Below are 6,588 nucleotides of genomic sequence, written 5' to 3' on the forward strand. Positions count from 1 at the left end.
CCTGCTCCTTGCCTCAGTCTTCCTTGGTAGCCCCAGAGTTCTTGTGCCAGGAGCCGTGGTGCCCTGGGAGCAGCTGGATGTATCCCACTGTGCCATGTCCACAGGCTGAGAGCTGCCACTGCCCGGACTCTTCCCACCCTTTGTGGGGGCCACATGCCCCCAAGGCCAGGATCCTGGTGGCCCACCTTGGTGTTGTTACAAAACAGACAGGGGAGGGGTTAATGACATACTCTTACTGAATGGACTCCCCTTTCTGCTCCTGGGGTCCCCCCCACTAGGTTCACCTTGCTCTCAGCCAGGGAATGACGTCTCTCAATGCCAGAGATTGGTGAAAAGGGATTATTTATTCAAAATAATTCCTTAGAGTAACACAGACTTAGAGTAATGACTTAATATCTTCATTAAAAATACTAAAGTCCTTTACAATACCCACCAATACACACAATCCTTCCTTCTCTCTCTGCCCAGTCCCGGGTACTGTGTCTTAAGAAAAGAAATAGAAGTCCATGGCTCAGGTAGCCCCTCAGTTACTGACACCATCAGCTGTGTTACTGCCGTGATCTTGTTAATCCAAAACCATGTGGCACCTTCTCATTCCCCACCAGCAAGACCCTTTCACCCCTTTTCCTCCCAGCAATATCTCTCCGGCTTCCTAAGCCACATGGCAAAAGGGAACACCCAAAGCCATGTGGTCCTGTCCCTCACCAAAGCCACATGGTCCCAATCTTTCATGGCTGTGTGCCTGGGCTTAAATCCCAGGGCCAATGTTCCTCTGCAGCCCCATTTCTGACTCTTCCCACAATCAGTTATACCTGCCAGCATTCCTGTATTTTTCCAGCTCTTCTGGGCTGCCACAGTAAGTCTGGGCAGGTGTGGCCCCATGGTGTGGAGCCAATCATCTCCAAGTTCTCACGCAGGCTTTGTAATCAGAGAGAGTTGTCTCCCAGTTACATCATGGGTTGAAGTCACTTCCATTTCCCTGGCTCAAAGCTTGGCCATAGCTATTTAACATATCCATGAAACCAGTTAAAAGTTATAGATATGTTAAATGACTATGCCAGAGGTTAGCTGCAAAACTGTTGCTATACAACACAGCTCTGAATGGCCCTGCTCCATGTGGTCCATCTCCCAGTTCAGATTTGTGGCGGTGAGGAATATATATACATATATATTTCCTGGACACTGAGTTCTGGACCCCATTATAAGTCCTTATTTGGGGGCCCCCTGGCTTCACCCTGTATCAGTGTTGCCACCCCCGGACCAGCACCATACCTGACTATGCTGGGGATCGTGGGGGAGCATAGTGGTCATGAATGTCTACCTGGATCAGAACCAGGGCCTGTGCAAGATTGGTGTGTGCATCAGCATGCTGTTGGGTGATGTGTGCTTCCTGCTGGTGCTGTGTTGCAGGTGGGCACTGAGGTGCAAATGGCCAAGCTCAGCTACCATGATCCTCTGGTTCCTCTACATTTTCGTGCTGGAGATCAAGCTCTATTTCATCTTCCAGAACTATAAAGCTGCCCTACAAGGCAGGCCAACCTGGTGATGTGCAAGGACACTTGCTGTCCAAGTGCATGAGGAGCCTCTTTCTGCTGCTGGTGGCACTTGACTCCATGGAGTACACGCACACCTTCTGCAAACACAAGGACCTGTGTGGCTGCCCCTTCTGGGTGGCACAGGACATGCTTGCTGGACATTTAGGACAACCTGTGAGAGCTGCTGCACACCAGACTGCCCCTGTGGGCTGAGGGTCTCACCTACTTCTACTCCTTCATGCTTCTGCTGGTGCTGCGTGGGTGCCTGGTGCTCTGCAAGGTCAGCATGTGGAGCGAGCACATCGTGTACAGAAGATGATGCCTCTATCTGACCCTCAGCCTTGTCACAGTCAATGATCAATGTGGTGGCCATGCTGGCATGCCACTAACTTGGTGCTCTTCCCAGGCAGCCACATCTCTGGCTATTTTGTCAGCAAGAACTTGGTGGCGCTTGCCACCAATGCCTGCACCTTCCTCCAGTGCTGCTGCCAAGTGCAGGAGTTCCCACTGACCCCACTGGCTCTGGAGCTGCAGTCTCAGCTCTCACAGCGCAACTTGGTGCCCCACCCCTGCTACTGCATGGTCTGCTAGGCTGCCCCCATGGGCCCTCCTCCACACGTAACACCCTGGACATGTGACAGGCCTGCCCGGCTCCTGGATGTAGACTTTAGCTGGTGAGGCCCTTTGCAGTTTGTCTGAGATGGGGGCGGGCTTCCCCCCCCCCCCCCCGCCCCCCGCCAAGTGCTTGAGTGCCAGACTTGCAGCTGCTGCTTCATCTCAGGGACTTGCTGGACCACTGACCTCAGCCCTGTTCCCCTGCCAGCCCCAGAGCAGGGTGGTGTGTGTGAGTGGAAGGGCCCTCCCCTGCCTGCTGGGTGGGAAGAAAGGGCAGAGTAGAGTGTGGTCTGGTTCTTTGGGGTTCCTTGGTAGGGGCCTCTGGCTGAGTTTGGGTCCAAGCAGGCTTCTGTCATTTTAAAGACTCGTGTTTACAGTTTTGTATTCAAAGTCTCACTGTGCTGTTTGCTGCATCCTAGGGAAGGGGGTGGGAGGAGAGGATATGAGTGAGACTGGGCTGGACCTCCTCCCCAGGGAGCTCTTAGGCGCTCTAGGGTGGGGGACCATTGCTACAGTCCCAAAGAGTCCTCAATCCAATCTCATAGTCCCCACCCCCAGAGGTCCCATGCTCCTGACTGTACTCTTTTGGAATACCTTACTCAACCCAAGGATCCCCAGCCTCCAGGCCTGTTAGGAACAGGGCTGCACAGCAGGAGGTGAACTTGAATGTAGTGTGCTTGAATCATCCCTAAACCATCTCCCCACCCCATTGCAGTCTGTGGAAGAATTACCTTCCATGAAACCTGTCCCTGGAGCCAAGAAAGGTTGGGGACCACTGTTTTAACACACCCCTAACTCCATGTCCTTGTCTCTGTACCTCAAGTCCAGAAATGTCCCTAAATCCCTAATTCTATTCTGGTGCCAGGGTGCTCCCCCAGCCCACTACAGTGGAAGCTTGATGGGTCCCAGCTTTGCTGGCTGGCTGGCCCTTGTAGCCTTAGGCCAGGAACATGGAGCCTGGCCCCACCTCATGCAGCCTGGCAGTGGCCCAGAGTACTTGGAGTCTGTAGCAGCCCTGGCCCAGGCAGTACAGACAGCCCTGGCACCCTGGTGGCGAAGAGAGGCCAGGGTGCTGAGGTCCATCTGCAGGTTTCTTACCCAGCCTCCCCCACTAACCCAGGGCCCTTACCAGATCCCAGAACCAGGGAGTCCTATAGAATCTGGGAACGATGTTGCCATGGCTGTCTGAGGATGCCTTGCATGGTGACTAGGTGGTGGTTACACATCTTGTCAGGTGGCATGGAGCATTGTGGAGCTCTGTGGTACTTCCTGATGCAAGGCCTAGGTCCCTGACACCTGAGGGTCTATACCAACTTCTCTCAGAAGGGTGGGAACTGGAGCACAGAGGGGTCCTCTGGAAGCTCTTTTTCTCCAGCAGAGGTTCAGGGCTTGGCTGGAACATCACAGGGGGTCCATAGGCAGGTGGCAACAGCACCCCGTGCACTCGTTCTCCTTTCACCCCTTCCATCCCTAAGCTCACTGCCACCTGTGCTCTGGTCTCTGGGAATCACCTGCTCTCCAGCCAGCTGGCTTCCAGGATAACTCCTCAGCTGCACAGGAATTACACCAGGGCTACAACCCCTCCCTGGTCAGACACACCCCACCAGAAGCTCTGTGGGCAGTGGGGAGCCCTAATGGGGAGCAGGAGGACCCACCTCCTTGGGGTGCAGAGCCTGGGGTTCAGCCACATTGGCAAGCAGATGGGGCAAGGGCAGGGAGTCATGAGATGGGTGGTGGGGGTCATGGAGCTGCCCTGGGTTCAGGGATTGGGAGGGCTGCACCAAGTCTGGATCAGTGAAGCAGGGTATGGGTGCCATCTTGGGAGTGTGTAGCCTGGAGAGGACCAAAGAGTGAGGTCTGCAGGGCCAATTCCTGATCTGTGTGTCTGGGCCTGAGCTGACCCCCTCCTCCCTGCTGAAGCCAGAGCTGGTTCATCCTGTCCATGCCTGGTTTCTCTAGGCTCACCCCTGGGGACTCCCATGGAAACAGCTCTGGCTAGTGACAGCAGGCCCAGAGGGTGGGGTCAGAGAGGGTCTGACCTGCCGTGCTCCCCTGATTGTCTATTCTGGGCTTCTGCCTGTTCTGATGCTTCCCCATGGAGCCTCTTCCCTGAGGAGGCCTGCTGCCTGGGGTCCGGGTCAGGAGGCAGTGATGGTGACCCTGCTAGGGTGGGGGAACAGTGATAGGGACACTGTTGGGGCCAGGGAGCAGCAATGGGGATGCTTCTGGGGTTCGGAGGTGGTGTCAGGAATGCTGTTGTGGTTGGGAGGCAGTGATGGGGACACTGCTGGGGGATAGCTCTGCCTAAGGCTCCATGCTACCTTGTTAGATGGGAGCAGGGTCCCTGAGCATGACTTCCTCCTGAGAGAAGAAGGCCAGGGCTCACAGACCCCTGGGGTAACACCTGTCCACCTGACTGGTCCTTGTGCTGGGTACTGCCTCCCTAGCCTGCCTGGCCTCTTATGCCCTGGCCGTTGGCCCCATTCTGTCCTGACTTGGTTTAATAAAGGCCCACGAACCCTCTGACTATGTCTCTGAGGCACCCGGTGAGGCATCAATATATCCATGACCTAGAGTGCTGGCCCTGCTGGGCTGGGGACCAGGGGCCTTAGTTGGTCATGGCCCTAGGGGTCTGCTCTCTGAGTCTATCTTGGGAATAGAGTGGGAAGTGACCACATTCCTGTCTGCCCTTCCCTGCTTCCTGAGGTGGCCCATGATGGCCAGGTGCTAGAGAGGCTGGCTGGTGGTTTCTGTGTCCTTCATTACCTTACCCATCAGCTCAAAAGTCCTGATGGCATGTTGGCTGCCTGCCCTCCCATGTGGCCCAGAGGCTGAGCCCAGGCAGGGGCTGTCTGTCCTTGTCCATGTGAGAGGCAGCCTAGTGGGGCTGCTAGACTAGGGGAGTACCAGTAGGGAGGATCAGGGAGGCCTTCAGGTGGTGGGAGCCTGCGTGGATGCTGAAGCCATGGGTTGGGTTAGCCCTGGGGCTGTTGGTCCTGAGTTAAGCATGGTGGGTGTTAAGCATGGTGGGTGCTAAGCTGGTGGATGGGCATGGGCAGGGACTCCGGCTTGGGTTTGGGTTCTTGAGAGCAGGGGACCCCTGCCCCTCCTGTTCTACGTGGGTAATGGTATGAGTGGGAGGAAGTCACTGTGTGGGGTCACCAGGTAGTGAGAAAGTTGGAGGGGGTAGTGAGTGGTGGAGAGGTGGGGCTGTGGGACTTAGGGACCTCTGGGTATGGAGGTGAAGTCAGGGAGGAGGTGAGGGGACACCCAGGCCTGAGCCATCAAGGGTGCATGACTAACACTGAGTACCACATGCAGGCAGGAGGTTACAGGGGTTCTGGAAGAATCAGAATTTTGTTCAGGACCTGGGCTTTGGGGTGTTGGTGCCCATCTTAGAAGGGGGCCTAGGATTGGAGGGGCCCTGAGAGATCAATAGGAGGACAAGCCAAAGCCCAGGACCGGTTGAACCCCTGCAGACTCAGTGAGACAGGGAAGGGACCAGCAAAGAGCTGGAGGTGCTGTGGGGGCTGGGGTGGGAGGGGCGGGGTGAGACACTCATCAGTCAACCAGGAAGCCACCGGCCACTTGACAGAATGGCCCATGGACTGTGGGGTGGACAGCCACTTGAGTGAGCTCCTGAGGGGGTGGGCAGGAAGGTAGAGATGGTGCATCCAGTTCCTGGGGAGGTTTGGCTGGGAAGGTGGTGTAGGTGTCCTTGCAGTTCCTCTCCCCAAGCAAGGCCAGAGGCTACCTCCTCACAGACTTCAGCAGATAAGAGAAGGCTGAGGACAAAATCTAGACATAACAGCCATTTGGACAGCCATCCATGCCGACACCCCAGAGTGGGACACACCCTTCTCCCCGCCTTACTGCTTCTGGCTGGAGAGACAGCACCACTTCCAGATGTGCGGGTAGCTAGCCCTGCCCAATATTAAGCACCTGGAGACCTCTCTGGGCTGCCACCTAGGAGTTGGGCATCTGTAGCCCTGTTCTAAGCCTGCCAGGCTGCCAAGCTGACAGCCTGCCAGAGAGCTCCAAGTTCACTTGCCCCCCACTGGGAGTTAGACTGGGCCTTAAGCACAGTTTCTCCTCTGTAAGCTGGGTACTGTGGGAACTAAATAAGCTGCTCATGTGACACACTGAGGACAGTCCCAGAGTATGGATAGGGCAGATAAGCAACTGCTATTGTCAGAATTCTTGTTGAAGTGCTCTTTTGGGAGAGAGCACTAATAAATGCCCCTGTTCGATCCTTTATGTTTTACTGCAAGTTCCCCAAACAAACTCCCTGTTGCAGCCACCAGCCCACGGTGATCGCAAGTGCTGCAGCTGCTCATGATATGAGAGAAATACACATGGACAACCGAGTCCTGTGGAAGAATAGGAATGGCATGGCCACTCTCTCTAGTGGAGAGCGCCCCGTCTTCCCACCCGAGCA

General features: G+C 55.7%; 1 pseudogene; it reads left to right on the plus strand.

Annotated features, from left to right (window-relative positions):
* Positions 1-1,101: 1,101 nt before the first annotated feature.
* LOC114515365 lies at positions 1,102-2,126 on the plus strand (annotated as a pseudogene).
* Positions 2,127-6,588: the final 4,462 nt, after the last annotated feature.

This window comes from Phyllostomus discolor, chromosome 8 (genome assembly GCF_004126475.2).
Source record: "Phyllostomus discolor isolate MPI-MPIP mPhyDis1 chromosome 8, mPhyDis1.pri.v3, whole genome shotgun sequence".
Classification (NCBI taxonomy): Eukaryota; Metazoa; Chordata; class Mammalia; order Chiroptera; family Phyllostomidae; genus Phyllostomus; species Phyllostomus discolor.